The following is a 22,163-nucleotide window of genomic DNA, read 5'->3' as shown; positions in this document are numbered from 1 at the left end:
CTTTAAAAGAAGCCGAGTGTAAAGGATCGAATCTGTCACTCATGAGGAATTTTAAAACATGGAATTTTTATTATAAAATAAATTTTTAAATATACTTACCTGGTAGTTACATATATATAGCTTAAATCCCGCATTTCGACGCGGCATGACAGAAATTCAAAATTCGTGGCGATTGCCGCCATGACAGTAGGTGGTCATACATGAGCGCCATCACTCGTAGGTTATTAGAACCATTCCCAACATCTTCAGAAATTCGATGTCTCTGTTTTCAGAGAGGAGGAGGGAGGGCCCTTTTATATATGTAACTACCAGGTAAGTATATTTAAAAATTTATTTTATAATAAAAATACCATTTTTAAATATGTAACTTCCCTGGTAGTTACATATATATAGCTGATTCACACAGTTGGAGGTGGGTTGAAAACCTCATCCCCTTGGGAATTCGTATAATTATCAATAACTACAATAGTAGTACTAACAATCTGGTTCTAACCTGATAAGAAAGCTGGCTTCACAATGATAGTGCCTCATTTCGCCTGCATTCCTTAAGAGACTCAGCGATCCACTCAGTGGGCTGTAAAAGTCTCTTGGGGCTGCCAAAAGGTCCACGACCCTCAGAGTGGCTAGACCACCACCCTTGCTAACCTGCCCACATTACTCTATCCTAGGAAGAGAAGTCTTGCTTCTTAGGAATCCACTCCTTAGGATTCTGAATTCAGACCTCAATGCTTATAGGTTTTAATTCTAGTTCTCTCAACCAAGAGCTAGCCCAGCAGGACCTTGAATATAATCTCTTTCAAGTTAAGATTTATTTCTTAATATAGCGTCTGGAGCAACAATATCTCAATGCTAGACGATCAAGGTTAGGTAGACATTAAAGTCTCTTGTCATAGGTAGCGAAGCGTCCACACTGATGCTGAAGCTTCCATACTGGCGCTGAAGCGTCCACACTGGAGCTGAAGCGTCCACACTGGAGCTGAAGTGTCCACACTGACGCTGAAGCGTCCACATTGACACTGAAGCGCGCTGAAGCGTCCACACTGACGCTGAAGCGCCTACCTGGCACTGAAGCGTCCACACTGACGCTCCGTTCCGTTGACATTCCGCTTCCTTGCCACACTGTTCCGCTGACGCTTCGCCGGCTCTGTTGTCTGTCATGATGCTTGGTAGCATGCTCTGCTGCCTGGCGAACGTCGGCGCGCCTGAATAGACTGATACTAGGCGCTATGAACGGTCGTTTTGCGTTGAGCAGGTAATCGAAGTAATGCATCCACTTCCTCCCACCGTTGAACATTGCGGGTGGTAGGCCGCCTGTGCGACAACGAGTCATCACCGTTAAAGACACGTCTCTTGTGCGACCGTGTCAAGACCGGAAACGTGACGCCCAACCGCACTGTCAACGGCAGGCTGATAAGACTGAATAAATGAAGATAATTGCTTTGCTGTTTCACGCCTAACAGCAAAGATCAGAATCAACCTTAGGCGAAATGTAATCAGCATTATCTTCGTCGATCCCTAGCGCTTGCCACTGTCGGGAGACGACACCCATCAGGTGGAGGCGGCGGCACTAAGTCTGCGCCGTATGAAATGTAAATACGCAGAACGAATCTAATTTTGTTTTCAGCTTAGCGCCTGAAGCGCGCGTATAATGTTTGAAAACACTAATACCTCGCTTTATCTATAGCGAGAGTGAGCGTTCTGGGGGACGACAGAAAACGTACGAGAGGACTTCTGTTCGGGTCTTAAAAGATTGTAACGCCCGGCTACCCTCTCGATTCCTTTCGCTGTTCGACCTAACTTCTCCCCTGGGTCCGGGAGCTTGACAGAGGTCTAAGGCTAGGATCACGACAGGTCCGAACAGAAGCACTCTCCACTGAATAAAATTCACTGCATAATTTAGCACTAAAAAATTTGCATTATACTCTTTGGTAAAAAGAAAGTTTCACGATCATTTGAGAAACAAAGTATACGTTCTCTCAAACGAATAGAACTCTTAGAGAGAGACTTACAATTCTGTTAATCATTTGAATGGGAATGAAAAGTCACTGAATCCCATATAAATGCAGCGAAATATTAAATATTAAATATTACCTTCATAGAAATAATATTTTAAATCAAAGTAAACCCTTAAATTAAGGGATTCCAATTAAAGATGAATCATCACTCGTATTCACTTGAACATTTACACTTAATATACGAACAATCTTAGTATTCCACTAAGGATACAACGATACATAGAATCGTGCGCTACATCGATTGTAAAGAATACTGCATCGTATAAACATTAGGTGAACTTTAACTTCCTTCAATCTCTGACTAAGGAAAAATACTGAAAGGACCAATTAATTGCAAAATAAAATGTTCCTTTTATATAGTACAACTAAAAAACTTGGAATAGTAAGAAGAATGTACTATTCATAAAAATTGCTACAAAATATTGTAACATTGTAACGATACTGACAACTGCGTAACAAAAATGAACTGAATGCTAGTTAATCTTTGCTAGTTAATTGAAGATTAACCTAAAGAAAAAACTATTAAAAGGATAAAATTTTCTCAAAATAATAATCCTTTAATTTAATTTATAACTTAATAATTCAATAGTCTATGTCATAAGGCTGTGACGTCATCAATGGAAGAGATGTTTACATCCCGACCCAGCCTTTTGTGAGGTTTAAAATAGGTTATAAATACGTGATCACAGATCAAATAAAACAAACAAGCGAAAGCCCAAAGTCAAAAACGTTAATACATCACCAAATAACGTCCAAACAGAGTAAGAAAACGAGAGAATTTCCAGCTATGGCGGCAGAGAAAATCTGAAGAAGTTGGGTATAGTTCTACCTGTAGTACCGCAAGGGCGCTAGTGTACACCTGGCATATCTGCGATAGCCGCGCGCGATTTTGAATTTCCTGCCGGGCGTCCAGGGACTTTAGCCATTCTTATATAACCAGCGGGTGAGTTTTATATTTAAAATAATATATTTCCCTACATTATAAACATACTTATGCTTAGAAAGCTAATATTTTAAAAATTTCTTGCAAGAAAGAAAATAATTCATAAAATGCAAGTTATACTGAACGGACTCTGACTTCATCACGAAGACGGACTGAATTCCTACAAGGTACAGTGATACCTCGGTAGTCGAACGACTCTATACTCGAACAATTCGGAGTTCGACCAAAATTTTCGAGAAATTTTTGCTGCGGTGCTCGACCAAAAATTCGGTACTCGACCAGCCGAACACGTGACGACCGCATGGGCTTTGTGATGATCGCGCCATCTCGGCCACTCTCGCTTGTTCGGGAAGCATCAGTTCTCTCGAGAGCGTCACTCAGACAACGCGCGATCAGCATTCGTTGTGATTTAGTGATTTTCAGTGCTTTTAATTGCTTTTTTAGCTTTCATAATGAGTCCCAAGAAAGTAATGAGTGTTAAGGGGAAGGAGAAGAGGAAAACAGTGCGAACAACGATCGAGTTGAAGAAGGAAATTATAGCGAAATATGAGAATGGTGTACGAGTGTCCGATTTAGCGGTAGAATACGGAATGGCGAAGTCGACCATTTCTACGTTTTTAAAGCATAAAGAAATGATTAAGAAGGCGAATGTTGCAACGGGAGTTACGGCGGTAACTAAGCAAAGGCCACAAGTGATTGAGGAGATGGAAAAGTTGCTTTTAATATTTATTAAAGAAAAACAGTTGGCCGGGGAAAGTGTTAGTGAAGCGTTCATTTGTGAAAAAGCGTTGCATATCTATGAAGAATTAGTGAAGAAAAGTCCGAGTACCAGTGAAAGTGATTCATTTACATTTAAAGCGAGCAGGGGTTGGTTTGAAAAGTTTCGTAATAGAACAGGTATTCATCGTGTTACTAGGCATGGGGAGGCAGCTAGTTCGGATCAAATTGCAGCCGATAAATACGTGGGGGAATTCGATCGGTACATAAATGAACAAAATTTGATCGCACAACAAGTCTTTAATTGTGATGAGACTGGGTTATTTTGGAAGAAAATGCCAGCCAATACGTACATTACCAAGGACGAGACGAAGATGCCAGGTCACAAGCCAATGAAAGATAGGCTAACATTGTTGCTGTGTGCAAATGCAAGTGGCGATTGCAAGATCAAACCCTTGTTAGTGTACCACTCGGACAACCCCCGGGTGTTCAAACGAAATAATATTTGTAAAAGTGCACTACCAGTTATGTGGCGCTAGAACACTAAATCTTGGGTCACAAGACAATTCTTTACTGAGTGGATAAACGAAGTGTTTGCCCCCCAGGTTAAGGCTTACCTCATTGAAAAGAGCTTGCCAATGAAATGTCTTCTGGTTATGGACAATGCTCCTGCACATCCTCCAGGTCTCGAGGATGACTTGAAAGAAGAATACAGCTTTATCAAAATCAAATTCTTGCCCCCCAATACTACTCCCATACTCCAGCCCATGGACCAACAGGTCATTTCAAACTTCAAAAAACTCTATACCAAGGCCCTTTTCAGAAAGTGTTTTGAAGTGACCAGTGACACGAAGTTGACCCTAAAGGAATTCTGGAAGGAACACTTCAGCATCCTCAACTCTGTTAACATGATTGACCAAGCTTGGCGAGGTGTGACCTATAGGACATTGAACTCTGCCTGGCGTAAGCTGTGGCCATCATGTGTCACAGAGAGGGAGTTTGAAGGTTTCCAACCAGAGGCGGGTCCAAGCACTGCTACCCCTGTAATTTCTGATGACACTGATGTCGTTGAGGAAATTGTTGTCATGGGCAGGAGTTTGGGGCTTGAGGTCGACAAGGATGATATTGATGAGCTTGTAGAAAGCCATTCTACCGAGTTGACTGTGGAGGAATTGTTGCACCTGCAACAACAACAGCAGCAGGATCTGATTGTGGAGCAGGAATCTTCAGAAGAGGATGAGGTAAGGGAGGATGTTCCAAGTTCTCTCATCAATGAAATTTGTTCCAAGTGGGCAGATGTGCAGGCTTTTGCTGAAAAATACCACCCAGAAATTGCAGTAGCAAACCGGGCAGTGCATATGTTTAATGATAGTGTCATGTATCATTTTCGAAGAATACTGCAGAGGAGGAAGAAACAATTAACAATAGACCAGTTTTTCACAAAAGAAAAGAAAGCTGCTACATCAAAGCCTGTTTCTCCTCCAAAGAAGAGACAAAGAAGAGAAGAAACCCCTGAAATAGATCTGCCCACCCTTTCATTGGAGAGAGAAACAACTCCTGAAGGAGAACTACCCCGCCACATCATGGAAGGGGACTCTCCTTCCAAGCAGTAACCTCCCCCTTCCATCCTCTCCACATCCATCCCTGTATGCCATCGAACCGCTGCTCAAAGGTATGTTCACTACAGTACAGAAAATGGTTTAAAATTGTTTTATTTTAGTACAGTAAATGGTTTAAAATTGTTTTATAGGATTTTCTGACCAATTTCATACACATTTAGATAATTATTGTTGTTTAGGTACACGTTTTATTAATATTTTGGGCCTGTTCGAGTGCTTGGGAACGGAATAGAATATATACCATTATTTCTTATGGGGAAAAAAAATTCGGTACTCGAACAAATCGGAGGTCGAACACGGATCTCGAACGGATTATGGTCGAGTACCGAGGTATCACTGTAATCACATTCCGCTCTGCTAAGAGTTACGTTACAAAATAGTAACATCACAATGTTTAATGTAGAAAATATCTTCCTTCCATTATAACTTTAAGAGTTGTTCGTTAATAAAGTAGGGGGAAAAAATCTTTGATCCCTCAATACAAGGAAGGAAAACAAATACATACATGCTCCCTGTTCATTACAGTGAGGGAAGAAAGAGCAGCTCGAAAGCTGGTTTAGCCCAACAACCAAAGTTTAACAACAGAAGAGCCATTACTGGGTCTGGACATCTTTGTTTGAAATCAAGTTCACTTAAACTGTCCAAGTTGGACCCGCAATAAAAAAAAAAAAAACTATCCTATACAATATCTTCGATAGTTGAAAGGCAGCTATTAACAATAATCAGACAAAAGGTACTTCACCAAATTGTGGAATAAAGTAATATATCCACGAAAAGAATTCCCGAGGTGTTGACTCGATCAACGACAGAGAATTTCTGAAGATGTTGGGAATGGTTCTAATAACCTACGACTGATGGCGCTCATGTAAGACTACCTACTGTCATGGCGTCGGTCGCCACGAATTTTGAATTTCTGTCGTGCCGCGTCGAAACGCGGGATTTAAGCTATATATATGTAACTACCAGGGAAGTTACATATTTAAAAACAGATTAATGACTGACAAGCGAGGGTGAGAGTGGACACGTCCGTCTGCCACCCGAGCCAAAAGCAAAGTGAAGTATTCACAGGTGTGTGTGTGTGTGGGGGGGGGTAGCAAGCTACCCCTCCCTACCCCCGCTAACTAGCGATGGGGGTAGTAAACCCTCGTTAAAATTCTAATGGCTCGTCATTTCAGCCACGCCGAAAGTAATAACCCCTATTAAATAGCGTGGTTTGTATTTCAGTTACGGAACAAATGATTTTTCTTGTCCTGATTTTTATAGCAAGACCAGTATCAACATGGCAAAATATTCAGTTATACAAATATACAGCAATACACAAATTCAAAACAAGTCTATCATCATGACCACTTGGATTCTATCAACACAGAACACCAAATGATACACTACTCACCTTTGATCATTGGACCAGCCCAAGGCCCTTCTGATCTCAAGCCTTTTCATGACCAGCTAAGATAGTATCGAGCAACACAGATGTCGTCTCACGTCCTTGTCGCCAGAGGAGCTCGGTTCGACTCGGAACACGACGCTGCGCAGCCTCAGAACTTTGTCTTCCCCGTCTTCCGCATCCTTCACGTCGTCTCCTTTCTCCAGCACCCAGACTTTCCAGACACGAACGGAGGAGTCCTTCAAACCGCTGGCAAGCAATCATCCGCCATTATCTGAAAGGAGATAATATTGATGCTCAAAATGCATTCTCAAAACAAGTCAAAAGAGCTCCCTGAATATTTCCAACATTTGATTCAAGTCTAGGGACCAACCTTCCCCTTTTTCATACGTTGACCTTTTGCATAATCTACTGTCTATATATAATAGCAATCATAACTAGAATTGTGATCTTGCTGTGGTTTACCTTCAAAATTCAATGGGTTCATCCAAAGCATAATAATACCTATCAGTGGTTCAAAGTTGGTGGAAATCAAGTAGGACGTTTCAACATAATCTTGCTGACAGACAACAAACAAACGTATAAATATGACAAATTCGAAGATAATTTGTATTTTTCCTAACCATACAAACCTTAGCTATTTACATTGGGTTTACCTTTAAGCGTAGCTGAAATGGCGAGCCATTAGAATATAACGAGGGTGTATTACCCCCGCGCTAGTTAGCAGGGGGGTAGGGGAGTGGTAGCTAGCTACCCCTCCCTCCCTCACAAACCAATGAATTGCTTCACTTTCACTTAGAGGTAGGACTTGTCTTGGGGGACAGGGCTGGCGGGCAAATATATGTAAATAGCTAAGGTTTGTATGGTTAGGAAAAATACAAATTATCTTCGAATTTGTCATTTGTTCCGTAACCGAAATACAAACCACGCTATTTACATTGGGTGACTTACCCCTTAGGAAGGGTGGAAAGTCCCCAGCCATACTGGCTTTGGCTTTACCCAGGGACTCAGAATCCGAGTGAGTCGCACTCGAGAAAAGGAGTCCCTGCACCTCACAAGTTCCTTGCTCCGCAAGGAACCGTGTAGCCTACATAAGCTTGTGTGTGAAGGAAGAAGTGTGACCCGTCCTAGGCAGTTGACCTGGAGTTCAAGAAGGAACTCTGGGTTAGGCCGTTCCCAATACCACCTCGTCAGGGTATGGTGGACGCGACAGTATTGACTCAATACTCGGAACACAAGGAAGCATGGTTTACCTGCAGAGGCTCGAGGTCAGCTATGCAGAGACCAGGATGCTGCTTCCCAGTAGAGGGGATGATGAAGAAAGAAGTAAGGGCCAGACATACTTCTTTCGTTCATGCAGACTAAAACCTGATAACAATGCCCTCAACCTTCTGCTACCTGTCCAAAAAGGAGCCTGAGGTTAGACCAGCTGTTGTGTAGCCACCACAGGCCGATAGAAAAACGTATCGAGGCTCCTGTGGGTCACGTCCTGTAGGTAGTGGACTGTGAAGGTCGTCCGACGCTTCCAGACTCCAGTTTGTAGCACCTGCGTCACAGAGTAGTTTTCTTGAAGACCAGTGACGTTGCGATGCCTCCGACATCGTGTGCTCCAAGGCTACATGACGGAGGAGGGTCTGGATTCAGGGCGAGATGGATGGTCCTTGAATCCAGGCTGCAAAGGTATTCTTGGTGACCCTCCTCTCCGTCCTTCCTGTGCTCCCAAACAGGGCTTGCACGTGAGGACGAACTGCAGCGGTTCTTCAAGATAACACCTCCGACTCCTTACTGGGCATAGTAGGAGAAGGCCTGGGTCATCTGTTACAGAACGGAGACTCGAAATCCTGAAGGAGTCGAACTGAAGGTTTGGGACTCCAAGATCTTGAGTCTAGTAACCGACTCAGGGACGAACCCAAACGTTACCTCTCCCTACCTTCTTGAATGGGCGAAGTCGTACGAGAGACCATGAAGTACGCTGATACGCTTGGCCGAAGCCAGAGCGAGCCGGAGCACCGTCTTCCAAGTCAGGTGCCTATCAGATGACTAGCGTAATGGTTCACAGGGAGAAGTCTTAAGATCCCTAAGAACCCGAGCCATGTTCCATGGAGGAGGTCTCACTTCCGACTGGGTGTAGGTAAGTTCGTAGCTTTGTATGAGCGAAGAAAGATCCCGCGAGGAGGAATTGTTTAACCTTAGAGCCTGAAGGCCAGGCTTGAGGCTGAGCGATAGGCTTTACCGCCGAGAGCAAAAGGCGTATTTCCTCCCGCAGATGGACAATAACTCCGCTAACGCTGGAATAGTGGCATCGAGGGGAGAGATACCTCTCCCACAACACCAACCACAGAAGACTCTCCACCTCGCCTGGTGGACCCCTGCGGATGATTCGCAGGTATCAAGACATCCGCTCCGCGACCTGTTGCGGAACGCCTCTCTCTGTGAGGAGATGCTGGATGGACTCCAGGCGTGGAGCCGAAGCGGAGCTACGGCTTGTGGAAGATGTAGTGGTGTGGTTGCTTTAGCTCTTGTCGTGGGGGAAGCTCTCTTGGGAGTTCCATCAAGGGATGCAGAAGGCCCGGAAACCACTCTGCATGATGCCGTAGCGGAGCTATCAGAGTCATCGACAGGTTGACCGATAGTCTGGTCTTGTTGAGCCCCCTTTCCCCTCGAACCCAACGGTGGCAAGGCGTAGACATCGATGTTGTCCTACCGATGTGGGAAGACATCTCGGCAGGGTGCCTTGGGGTCCGGGGCTGGGGAGAAGTACAGCGACAGCTTGAAATTCAAGGTTGTCGCGAACAGGACCACAAGGTCAGAGCTTGTTGGCTACTGGGGGTTCCAAAGACCACTCGGTACTCTCTATCTGCGATGCTCTGTTCCGACTGTCGGAGAGCACATTCCTTTGTCTGGAATGAAGCGAGCCGATAGTGGTATTGAGTGGACTTCGGCTCATCTCAGTATCTCTACTGTAAGATGGGAAGACTGTTATGAAAAGGTACCTCCCCGCTTGATGAAATAAGCAACTACCGTGGTGTTGTTGCTCACAGAGTGACTCGCCGGGGCCTGTTGGAATTGTTGACAGGCCAGAATATGGCCTTCATCCCTAGCCAACTGATGTGGAGGTACCCTTCTAGTTCTGGCCATAGGCTTGAGATCCTTTGGTTCAGAACTTGCCCCCCCCCCCCCCCTTCTTTGACACGTCCGAGGACAGCATCAAATGCGGAGGAGGGACGAGAAGATCCACTCTCTAGCAAAGGCTTCGTAGGTCAACCACCACTGCAGGATCCCTCGTTCGGCAGGTCCCATAGGACCAGAATGTCTGTGGAATCGTAGTCTTGATTCCACCGGGACTTGAGTCGCCAAAGCAGGAGACTCATCCTGAGGGGAGTGTTTGGGACTAGAGGGGTCAAGAAGGAAGGTGACCTAGGAGGCGTAACCAGAAAAAGGCTAAAGACTCTCCTCACCTGAGGAATGGTTCTACTACTCTCCTCCGCCTTGCTATCCTGTCATCCGGTGGGAAGGCTCAACGGAGATTGGAGTCTAAAAATAAGCCTAGATATCCCGGTTGTTGCGATGGAAACAGAGAAAACTTCTCGAGATTTACCATGATCCTTAGATCTTGCCAAAGTCCCAGAGGCTTGTCTCGGAGTCGAAGAAGGGTCGATACCGAAACTGCTGGGGTAGCCAGTCATCCAGAAAGCGAAGGAGGCGGATGCCGCTCCTGTGTGGACATGAGGATTCGGGATGAACTTCCAGGTGAATGCCTGCGGTGCTGTGGAGAGATCGAAGCACAGCACCTTGAACTGGTATATCTGTTGTCTAAGCTGAATTGCAAGTACTTCCTGTAAAGACGGATGGATTGGGATCTGGCAGTACATGTCTTTCTAATCCAATATGCACATGAAGTCTTGTGGTTTCCCTAAAAGTCTGATCAAAACTGTTGTACCATACTGACCGAAGTTTGTACACCAAACTTGTTCAGGGCTAAGAGGACGATGGCGGGTCTCCAGCCTTCAGGCGTTTCTTACAAGAAACAGTCGTTTGAAAAACCTTGGGGGGAGCCGCCGACAACCTTGGAGAGCATCCTTCTACAGCATGGTCTTGCCCTCTGCCCGAGGGGCTAGCCCCCTTTGCCGATCCCATGGCATAGGGGCTCAGCGACACTGGATTCGCTGACAGGGGAGGTAGAGATGCTACAAAACGGGACACGAAATCCCTGGCTGATCATGGAGATCGTTCAGGAATCGGCCCCGAGTTGCTGCCACTTGAAGGCGCAACTCCAGGCATCCCCCCCCCAATGGGGGATGCAGGTAGGGGTTGCCAATCCTAGCGTTTGTGGCTTAGATTATTGCCTCCCCAGGAGGGCTCCTCGCCCTTTGTCCCCGACAGGAGGGGGGAAGTTGCATAGACACCTTGTCTAGCTGCCCGTGCCGGTTCTGATGTCCTAGGCTGAACGAGGCTGTTGAAGTTGAGGCGCTGGAAGCTTGTAGGGACTGGATGTAAGCGCCTTGGAGGAGCGAATCGTGATACGATTTTCTCCACCTCTCAGTCGCTCGTTCCTTGTCCTTGGGCTGAAACAAGCCCCTTCCAAGGATGGAAGAGTGTCTGGGTCTGCCGATATCCACGGTAGGGACCCTCAAGAGAAAACCTCTCGGTCACTGCATCTCAATGCTTCAACATCGAGTTTTTCCCCAAGTTCGACACTTGGTGTCGGGAAACGAAAGGTGCACGTGTTCGAGAGGAGGAAAGCTCCATAACCTTCCCGGAGCTTCCTTGAATAAAACCTCGAGTCGCGACCGGATGGCCAGAGACTCAAGCTCAACGATCAGCCACGAGGTGGCCTGCCTGGTACCCTTTGCCGCTTCCTCCAGGTTCAAGATTCCCGAAGTCGAGAATGTCACCTGCCGGGCAGAGAGTTTCTCGAGGGAAAAACCCCCGGAAGGCCCGTTGCACTTAACCCTTTTACCCCAAAAGGACGTACTGGTAAGTTTCACAAAAGCCATCCCTTTACCCCCATGTACGTACCGGTACGTCCTTCCAAAAAAATGCTATAATTTTTTTTCATATTTTTGATAATTTTTTGAGAAAATTTAGGCATTTTCCAAGAGAATGAGACCAACCTGACCTCTCTATGACGAAAATTAAGGCTGTTAGAGCAATTTAAAATAAATATACTGCAAAATGTGCTGGGAAAAAAATAACCCCCTGGGGGTTAAGGGTTAGAAATTTCCAAATAGCCTGGGGGTAAAAGGGTTAATCAATAGTCAAACTTCAAAATGAGAAAGATGGAAACAAGATTTAAGTTTATGCAATTCTCATTTACAATGACAAATTCGAAGATAATTTGTATTTTTCCTAACCATACAAACCTTAGCTATTTACAAAGGGTATTACTTTTAGCGTAGCTGAAATGGCGAGCCATTAGAATTTTACGAGGGTGTATTACCCCCGCGCTAGTTAGCGGGGGGTAGGGGAGTGGTAGCTAGCTACCCCTCCTCCCCCTCACACACAGGTGAATACTCACTTTCACTTAGAGGTAGGACTTGTCTTGGGGGACAGGGCTGGCGGGCAAATATGTGTAAATAGCTAAGGTTTGTATGGTTGGGAAAAATACAAATTATCTTCGAATTTGTCATTTGTTCCGTAACCGAAATACAAACCACGCTATTTACAAAGGGTGACTTATCCCTTAGGAAGGGTGGAAAGTCCCCAGCCATACTGGCTTTGGCTTTACCCGGGGACTCAGAATCCGAGTGAGTCGCACTCGAGAAAAGGAGTCCCTGCACCTCACAAGTTCCTTGCTCCGCAAGGAACCATGTGGCCTACGTAAGCTTGTGTGTGAAGGAAGAAGTGTGACTCGTCCTAGGCAGTTGACCTGGAGTTCCAGAAGGAACTCTGGGTTAGGACGTTCCCAATACCACCTCGTCAGGGTATGGGGGACACGACAGTATTGACTCAATACTCGGAACACAAGGAAGCATGGTTTACCTGCAGAGGTTCGAGGTCAGCTATGCAGAGACCAGGATGCTGCTTCCCCGTAGAGGGGATGATGAAGAAAGAAGTAAGGGCCAGACATACTTCTTTCGTTCATGCAGACTAAAACCTGATAACAATGCCCTCAACCTTCTGCTACCTGTCCAAAAAGGAGCGTGAGGTTAGACCAGCTGTTGTGTAGCCACCACAGAGCGATAGAAACGTATCGATACTCCTGTGGGTCACGTCCTGCAGGAAGCGGGCTGCGAAGGTCATTAGACGCTTCCAGACTCCAGTTTGTAGCACCTGCGTCACAGAGTAGTATTACTCGAAAGCGAGGGACGTTGCGATGTATCCAACATCGTGCTGTAGGGCGAGGTGACGGGGGAGGGTCTGAAGACAGGACGAGATGAATGTCCTTGAGTCCGGGCTGAAGAGGTATACTGGTGACTCTCCCCCCATGTCCTCCTTGTGTTCCCAAATCGGCTGCAACTGAGGACAAACTGCAGCTGTTCCCAGCGCTAACCTCTCGATTCCTTACTGGCAAGAAAGAGAAGGTCTTGGGACATCAGACACAGAATGGAGACTCGAAATCTTGAATGAATCGGACCGAAGGGCCGGGACCCTCAGATTCTGAGTCTAGCCAACAACTCAGGAGCGAGCCTGAATGTTGCCTTCCCCTCTTCCTTAAAAAGGGGGGAGTAGTAAGAGACCAAGAAGATTGCTTACACACTGGCCGTGGCCAGAGTGAGCAGAAGACCCAAGGCGGAATACAATCCGAGGCCTGTCGTAAAAGGGTCTTGAGAAGATCTCTTAAAGGACTAAAAGTCCGAGCCATGCTCCAAGTTGGAGGTCTTCCTCCGACTAGGGCAGGGACGATCGTAGCTTCGCATGAGCGAGGATAGATCCAGCGGGCAGGAAAAAGTTATTCCTTTAAGCCTGAAGGTCAGGGAAAGGCTGAGCGACAGGCTTCATTGCCGAGAGCGGAAAGGAGTTTCCTCCCGCCGAAAGGCAATAAGACTGTTATTGTTGGAGAAGAGGCCTCAAGGGAAGAGGTATATCTCCCACGGCACCAACCACCTTAGACTCTTCACTTTGCCTGGGAGACCCCTGTGGATGACTATCGCAGATGACGCGACCTCCGTACCGCGACTGTAGCGGGTTGTCTCTTCTAGAGGAGGAAGCGTAGTGTCTCCAGGCATGAAGCCGAAGCGACGTCCCGGTTCGGGAGAGATGTCGCAGTGTGGTTGCTTGAGTAGTCTGCGCCGTGGGAGAAGCTCTCCCGGGAGATCCGTCAGGGGAAGCAGAGGGTCCAGAAACCGTTCTGCGCGTAGTCCCAGTGGAGCTCTCCCATTGAAAGGTTGACAGACAACCTGGTCTTGTTGAGGCCCATTGTCCGCAGACAAAAAGGAGGGAAGACGCAGGCGTCGAAGTTGTCCCACCATCACCGGAATGCATCTTGCCAGTGTCTCGGGGTCTGAGACTGGGGGGAAGACTAGCGGAAGCTTGAGGTTCCAAGCTGTCGCGATCAGGTCCCCCAGACCAGCACTTGCTGGTTATCCAAGATCAAAGACCCCTAGGTACACTCTCTCTATGAGGCTCTGCTCGGATAGTCTGAGAGAAAAATTCCCCTGCCTGGAATGAGAGAGCCGATGGTGGTATTGAGAAAATCTCAATCATCCCGGTATCTCTACTGCAAGATGTGAAGGTGTGAAAATGCGTCCCCTGCTGGTTAGAATGAAGTCGACGCGCAACGGGGAGACTCGGCAGTAGCTGTAGGATCTGAAGAGGGGCCAGACTAAGGCCCCTAAGCCTGCCTGAATGATGGAGGGGTATCCTTCAGGTCTTGACCATAGGCCTGGACCGGAACATGCCCCCCCCCCCTTTCCTTTGACGAGTCCGAGAACCGCATCAAGAATGTGGGGAAAGGACGAGAATATCCACTACCATCAAGAGGCTCCATAGGTCAACACCCATTGCAGGTCTAATAGTTCCGCTGGTCCCATAGGGCCAGGGAGTCCGGTTAAACATTGCCTGAAGCCACCGGAACTTGGATCGCCCCACATGGAACTTATCCTGAGGCGACCGTTCGGACTATAGACGGGTCAATGAGGAAAGAAGAACTAGGAAACGTTTCAAGGTAGGGCTGAAAGCTCTGCTTGACTGAGAACAGGTACCGCGACTCTCCTCAGTCTTGCCACAGTCAACCGAAAGGAAGGCTCGGAGGATGTGGTAACAGAATCTGGCGTCCCCAGGTGGTCACCCATCCAAGTACCGACGTTGCTTAACCTCGCTGGATGGACGAGAAGCGGGGTTTCCAATGTGGTAAGGCGGTTGACTCAATATCATGGCCAGATACTCCAGATGTTGAGGCAGAGGAAGAGAAGGCTCCAAGCAAAATACCATGAGCCCACACTCATGGTAAGCATCCGGAAGCTTGTCCCGGCGCTGAAGAAGGTCGAAACCCGAGCCTACAGGAGTTGACCAGCCCTCCAAACAGCAGAGGAGGCGGAAGCCTGCCCCTGAGCGGCCAAGAGGAAGGCAGGGAGAGTTCTCTGGGGAAACAAACCTGCTATGCCACGGCGGGATAGCCACACTGCATCATAAGCAGGAATACTTGCAGTCTAGGCTGAATTCGACGAGCACCCTGGAAGATGGATGGAATGGAAACTGAAAGTACCCGTCCTTCCGATCCAGGGTTTTTAAGGAGTCCTGTCTGATCGATTCTGCTGGCCGAAGTTTGTTCGACAAACTTGATCGGGGCTGAGAGGTCGACTATGGACATCCCCTCTCAGATACTTCCTTACAAGAAAGGATCGACTGAGGGGGCCGGGGGGTGAAGCCGTCGATGATCCTAAGGAAGACCTTCGCCTAAGGTATGGATCATTCTGCCCAACCGGGCAACTCTGCTGACGCTATGGCATAGAGGTTCAGAGACACTGAATTCGCTGACAGAGACGGCAGGCGCGATATCCTTGGCTACTCACAGAGAATATGCGGGAATGGGCATCGGGAAGCTGTCATTCGGATGAGTAACCTTAAGCATCCTCCCAGCGAAAAACCTGCAATCCTAGAGTTCGTGAACTCCTTTTAGGACTATGCCCCCCGGTGGAGTCTCCCGTGCCATCTGTTCCTGACAGGAGAAAACTGCAATTGGACACCTTGTCCCAGTTGTCGTAGCCGATAACTTAGGCCGACGTGGTTGAAAGAAAAGGCGCTGGAGCCCTGCAGAGTCTGGAAGAAAGCGCCTTGGAGCAGTGAAACCGGAAGTCGATTTACTCCGCACAGCAGCTGTCTAAGTCTCTGTCCTTGGGCACAAACAAACTCTTCTCAAGGATGGAAGGGTGTCTGAGGTCGTCGACCTCCACAGATGAGACACCCGAAGGAAGCCCTCAGTCAGCGCGTCCAGATGGTACAACATCGAGCTTGTCCGCAAGTTAGATACTTAACGACGAAAGGCCAAGGTGCCTGAGCTCGAGAGGAGGAAAGTACCCTTGATCTTCCTGTAGCTTCCTTGAACCAAACCTCGGGCCGTAACCGAGGAGGGAAAGAACCTGGTAAGCTCCCAGAGGAAGAGGTAAGCAGTCACCCTTTGTCCGATGGAGAAATCTCGAACGGAAAGCCCCCCCCCCCGCCAAAAATCCTTCCAGGGAATGACGGGGAAGGGCTAACCCAGGTTCAGGAATGGAGGAGTGTTGCTCAGATCTCCCTTAAGTTTCTCCTATTCTGCAAGTGCCATGCTCTGTGTTTACGGGGTGAGACAGTGTTCTGGAAATACGCTCCAGAAGAACTCGCCAGGCTGGTCATGCTGCGAAAACCCCATTGGGAATCGTGGTCGCAATTGCCCTGGAGCTTGCGCGACGGGAATTCCTGGTGGTCGGCGGGCGATAACCCATAGACGAGCAATGGATACTGCAAGAAATAAGCCGACATTTGTGCGAAGAAACACTGTAGGTTCGCGCGACGGAACACCATCCGTCTGCGCGATGGAAAAAACCGTTGGTTCGCGCGTGGGCGAACATTGGAGAGCATGAGCGTAGACGTGCAGGCACGTGGGCGAGTGGACGCGCGGTTGCACGGGCGAGCGGTCGCGCGGGCGCGCAGGCGAGCGGTCGTGAGGGTGGGCAGGTGGATGAGAGCGAGTCCGAGGCGGCGAACGCAAGCGTTAGCGCGATGGCGAGGAAACGCGCTGCCGCGTGGGCGAGGAGGACTGCTGGCGATATGGATCAACAAGCGATCGGTGGTGAGCGCTAACGCGCAGGTTGGCGATGGCGCGTTGTGATATGCTGACGCGATGGTCGAGCAGTATGCGCAGGTGAGTGATCGTGCGATGGCGAGCAGTATGCGAAGGTGAGCGATCGCGAGCAGTGATCAGCATGCGCAGGGTCGCGCGATGGTGATCAGTATGCGCAGGGTCGCGTGATGGTGATCAGCATGCCAGGGTCGCGCGATGGCGATCAGCATGCGCAGGTTGGCGGTCGCGCGATGGCGAACAGCATCTGCAGGTGGGCGATCGCGTGATGGGGAACAGCATACGCAGTTGAGGGTCGCGCGATGGTGATCAGCATGCGCAGGGTTGAGCGATGGTGATCAGCATCCGCAGGTGTGCGGTCGCGCGATGGCGATCAGCATCCGCAGTTGAGGGTCGCGCGATGGCGATCAGCATCCGCAGGTGAGGGTCGCGCGATGGCGATCAGCATCCTCAGGTGAGGGTCGCGCGATGACGATCAGCATCCGCCGTTGAGGGTCGCGCGATGGCGATCAGCATCCGCAGTTGAGGGTAGCGCGATGGCGATCAGCATCCGCAGTTGAGGGTCGCGCGATGGCGATCAGCATGCGCAGGTTGGCGGTCGCGCGATGGCGAACAGCATCTGCAGGTGGGCGATCGCGTGATGGGGAACAGCATACGCAGTTGAGGGTCGCGCGATGGTGATCAGCATGCGCAGGGTTGAGCGATGGTGATCAGCATCCGCAGGTGTGCGGTCGCGCGATGGCGATCAGCATCCGCAGTTGAGGGTCGCGCGATGGCGATCAGCATCCGCAGGTGAGGGTCGCGCGATGGCGATCAGCATCCTCAGGTGAGGGTCGCGCGATGGCGATCAGCATCCGCCGTTGAGGGTCGCGCGATGGCGATCAGCATCCGCAGTTGAGGGTCGCGCGATGGCGATCAGCATCCGCAGTTGAGGGTCGCGCGATGGCGATCAGCATCCGCAGTTGAGGGTCGCGCGATGGCGATCAGCATCCGCAGTTGAGGGTCGCGCGATGGCGATCAGCATCCGCAGTTGAGGGTCGCGCGATGGCGATCAGCATCCGCAGTTGAGGGTCGCGCGATGGCGATCAGCATCCGCAGTTGAGGGTCGCGCGATGGCGATCAGCATCCGCAGTTGAGGGTCGCGCGATGGCGATCAGCATCCGCAGTTGAGGGTCGCGCGATGGCGATCAGCATCCGCAGTTGAGGGTCGCGCGATGGCGATCAGCATCCGCAGTTGAGGGTCGCGCGATGGCGATCAGCATCCGCAGTTGAGGGTCGCGCGATGGCGATCAGCATCCGCAGTTGAGGGTCGCGCGATGGCGATCAGCATCCGCAGTTGAGGGTCGCGCGATGGCGATCAGCATCCGCAGTTGAGGGTCGCGCGATGGCGATCAGCATCCGCAGTTGAGGGTCGCGCGATGGCGATCAGCATCCGCAGTTGAGGGTCGCGCGATGGCGATCAGCATGCGCAGGTGAGCTAGTAGCTGGCGAACCATGTTCCTTCAGAAGTGTTGGAGAACGTTGGCGTGCCGGCTGTAACACACGTAGGCGATCCGGAGATCGCTGGCGAGCTGATGATCGCTGGCGGGCTGATGATCGCTGGCGAGCTGATGATCGCTGACGAGCAGAAGGCTACGCGTGGAAGCTTGCGCAAAGAAGAAGAGTCCTTGACCCCGACCTGAACCGAAGTTCTAGATCGCGAGGGCGAACGTTGGCGCACAGGGCGCGTAACAGGAACCAACAGGAACAGCAGGGAAGATCATCTTGAAAGCGCTGACGAACAGGAGAGCGCTGATGAGCAGAAGGGCACGCAGGGAAACCCTGACACGCAAGGGAAGAACCCCCGTGGGGGCAACCCTTTGCCCCGAAGGGATCGTTGTCCACCGGGAGACTGATGTCCGTCGGAAGACCGCTGTCCGTCGGGCAGACCGTTGTCCGTCGGGAAGACCGTTGCCCGTCGGAAGACGAGATCAGACTGCTGTCCATCTGCACCAAGGCGGAAGATCGAGAAAAAGGAGTTGTAGGCTGCAAACGGAGATCCAAAAGGCGCCTCAAGCACCCTTATAGGGAGATGAGAGGCCCTTACGACGAGGCAGACGGTGGGCCTTACGGCGAGGGAGGCCAACAGCAACAGAAGAAACCTCCGAAGAGGAGTCTCTATGAGTGTACTCTCTCGCGAACGAAAGAGAAACACTTCGTGGAAAAGACTGGTCAGCCAGTGACCTAAAAGGAGCAATCCTCCAAAGAGGAGCTCCTGCAGTTGCCCAGCCCCTTGAGCGAAACTGCAGGTGCGACCGCTCAGCACCAAGAGCATAGTCGCACGAAAAAAAAGGCAAGAGAAGAACCCCCCAAAAGGGGAAAAACTCAAGCCTGGACAGGAAAAACTTCCCTCGGAAGGAAAGTTATGCGCCCAAGGAGGCAAGCCTCCTGACTGTTCTAAAATGAACTGGAGAGCTGTCCGTCGACACGGGAGTACTACCAGTAGAAGGAGACACGCCCCTGACGAAAATACAAGGGGGGAGGCAGCAACAGCCGAATCCCCAGGACTCCACCAGACAGCTCACACCGTTGCTATATTACAGAAACGAACTAGATCGGTAACTGTAAAAAAATAAAACAAATAATATTAGTACACATTCATTCCCCCGGGAAGGCTCCGAAGAGGAATCCTGAGGGAAAGGAACAAGAATTACACAACAGGCACGTGCCCTCACAACCACTTACACTCGCGGAAGGAGAGCTGTAACCAAAACAGAATTATAACAATTATAATTATGTAACTATGTAATTATGTAATTTAAAAATGAATGAACACTAAAGAAAGAACGAAAACCCCGAAAGGAATCGTTCTACAAGCTGAAAAACAAAAAACAACTACAATTAGATTCATGACTAATTGATACAAACGTACGGCGTAGCAACCCCCCACACGGAAAGGAAGCTAGGCTACAAGGGCATAGTAACACGTAGTAAAAGGGTGAACGACCTCAAGAGAGAGAGAGAGAGAAAGACATAAGTCAAACTCAATCGCCACCCATAAAATATGCCGTGGTGGCCTAACTGCCGAGGCCTCCACGTAGATATCGTACACTACACACACACATCTGAAAAGGAAACTTACTTATTTCTATACTCAAATATATATACAAACATGAAAACATGTTTACATATATATTGAGTAAATGAAAAGTAAGCAATTAAGTAAAGACAAAACAGACAATGGCTGCCAAGCGAGGACCAAGACAGAGACGTCTGTCACAGTCCGAGCCAAAAGTTAAAGTGAGTATTCACCTGTGTGTGAGGGGGAGGAGGGGTAGCTAGCTACCACTCCCCTACCCCCCCCCCCGCTAACTAGCGCGGGGGTAATACACCCTCGTAAAATTCTAATGGCTCGCCATTTCAGCTACGCTAAAAGTAATACCCTTTGTAAATAGCGTGGTTTGTATTTCGGTTACGGAACAAAGGGATGTTTGGCTCCTTGGTAAACTTACAAGTATCATTCTTCTAAATATCAAAATAAAATGGCTCAAGTGATTTAAATTTTGGTATTTCTAAAACACAGTCTTAAAAATCAATGAAATTAGACAAAGTAAAATCCGAATATAGAACATATAAAATAATGCTCAAGTAGGAAGCATTTATTGCTCTTACATATTATGACAATGAATCAAAATCAAGTCTGGTACTTTATGATTAAATTGTACGCAAGAAGGTTCTACTGTACGATGAAAAACAAGATTTTCAAGTGTAGACATTTGAATCAAATACGAGGCACTAATCTTACCTAAAGTTGTAATGCATTTCAGCGTACGGAGCCCTTTGACTTCTTCATCACTAAGGGTCTAAACTACCGCCAGCGAATCAGATCCTGTGCTGATCAACGTCTGTCCAGTTGAAGGGCTCGGCTGAATCCACCGCACTGAGGTAATCTCACCCTTGTGTCCTTTGGGTGGGTGATGCTCTAACGACATTGCTGTCCTGAAGTTGAAAGTCAAATCTTAGATCTACAACTGACTGAAATATATATAAACAGGGTCACTTTACTAACTCAATCTCTTAAGTCCATGTTCAGTATGGAACATTTATTCCTGAAATTCTAAAAAAAAAAAGGTAAAACAAAATTACCAATAAAATTCTGGTGTGTATAACATAATTATCTGAAGTACTGTATCAACCGTACAACTAGAAATATGTCTGTATGCTTTAATAAGGAATTGATGCAGGATTCATTAAAACAGAATAACACACAGACAGATACAAAATGGAAATAAAATCTATGACAAAACTAACAAATACCCAAATCCTCTTAGGTTAATATATAGTATCTGCTACAAGGCCTACTAGGGTATGCTTCCATGAAATGACTCAGACAAGAGTGCAAAAACTTGGCCTTTGCAAGTCGTCTTATTAATGAGAAAAAACGATGAAGTTGTCTGTTGTCAAGAAGATGCAATCCCAAGAATCCAACTTGGGTGACTGAAAATAATGTAAGTAGAGTCAAGCTATATTTGTTCCTGTTAGTATTTATCATGGGAAGATTGTCATTTCATCCGTAATAACATCAATCAATTCGTCAACTTAAAGTTAGTCGGATTGGTTGATCTGTTTGTTTCCAGTTGAAATGAAGGTCAAATTTGGTTAAATCACGTTATTTACTAAAGGAAATCATATATTTTCTGTGCGAAAATCACACCCTGTAATACAATACAAAATTACCCAGTTTAATTACTCTCTTGTCTTTACCTGTGCATTGCAAACTTGGGGAACAGGATGGAAATTTTCGTTTTTTGGGGGAAGGCAAATTAACATCATATATCTAAGAAAATTCCCCTAAACTGGCGAATGCAGAAGTAAGGTCTAAACTCCAGATCATTCGGTTATTCACCAAATAAAATATATATATATATCTATATCAGTAGGGTTTAATTCACATATGAAATGCAGTTCTAGAAAGGTATCAATATTTAATCTATATTAACGCATTACTACTTAAAGGTATTTCAAGGGAAGTCTTGAAGAAAGTTCCCTCATTTAATTAAAATAGTTTTTCTTATGAATAGCTAATGCTTAACCAGTATATATATTAATGTCTTCTTGAGACGCCTTTGTTATTTCTTCAGAGTTTGGCGAAATCCTTTCCTCTGCCCCACGGAGTCTGTCTTGAAGAAGCACATAAGGATTCTTCTGCAGGCAAAAGACATTTAATCTCTCCACCGTTGAAAGTCTTCTTCTCTACACCTCACATTTGTCCTGAAAGTCACTT

At 47.8% G+C, this 22,163-nt stretch overlaps 1 long non-coding RNA gene across 1 annotated transcript in view; it reads right to left on the bottom strand.

The window, feature by feature from the left end:
• The window catches only part of LOC137633652 (uncharacterized), a 103,142-nt gene extending 82,219 nt beyond the window's left edge, over nt 1-20,923 (bottom strand). Inside the window, exons 1-2 of the long non-coding RNA XR_011042335.1 lie at nt 20,685-20,923; nt 6,688-6,955 (exon numbers count right to left, since the gene is read on the bottom strand). This is a non-coding gene — a long non-coding RNA (uncharacterized lncRNA). The remainder of the gene's footprint in view (nt 1-6,687; nt 6,956-20,684) is intronic.
• Nucleotides 20,924-22,163: the final 1,240 nt, after the last annotated feature.

This window comes from Palaemon carinicauda, chromosome 43 (assembly GCF_036898095.1).
Source record: "Palaemon carinicauda isolate YSFRI2023 chromosome 43, ASM3689809v2, whole genome shotgun sequence".
In the NCBI taxonomy this organism is placed as follows: Eukaryota; Metazoa; Arthropoda; class Malacostraca; order Decapoda; family Palaemonidae; genus Palaemon; species Palaemon carinicauda.
The sequence above is the reverse complement of the archived record's forward strand: the minus strand, read 5'-3'. Positions and strand labels throughout refer to the sequence as shown.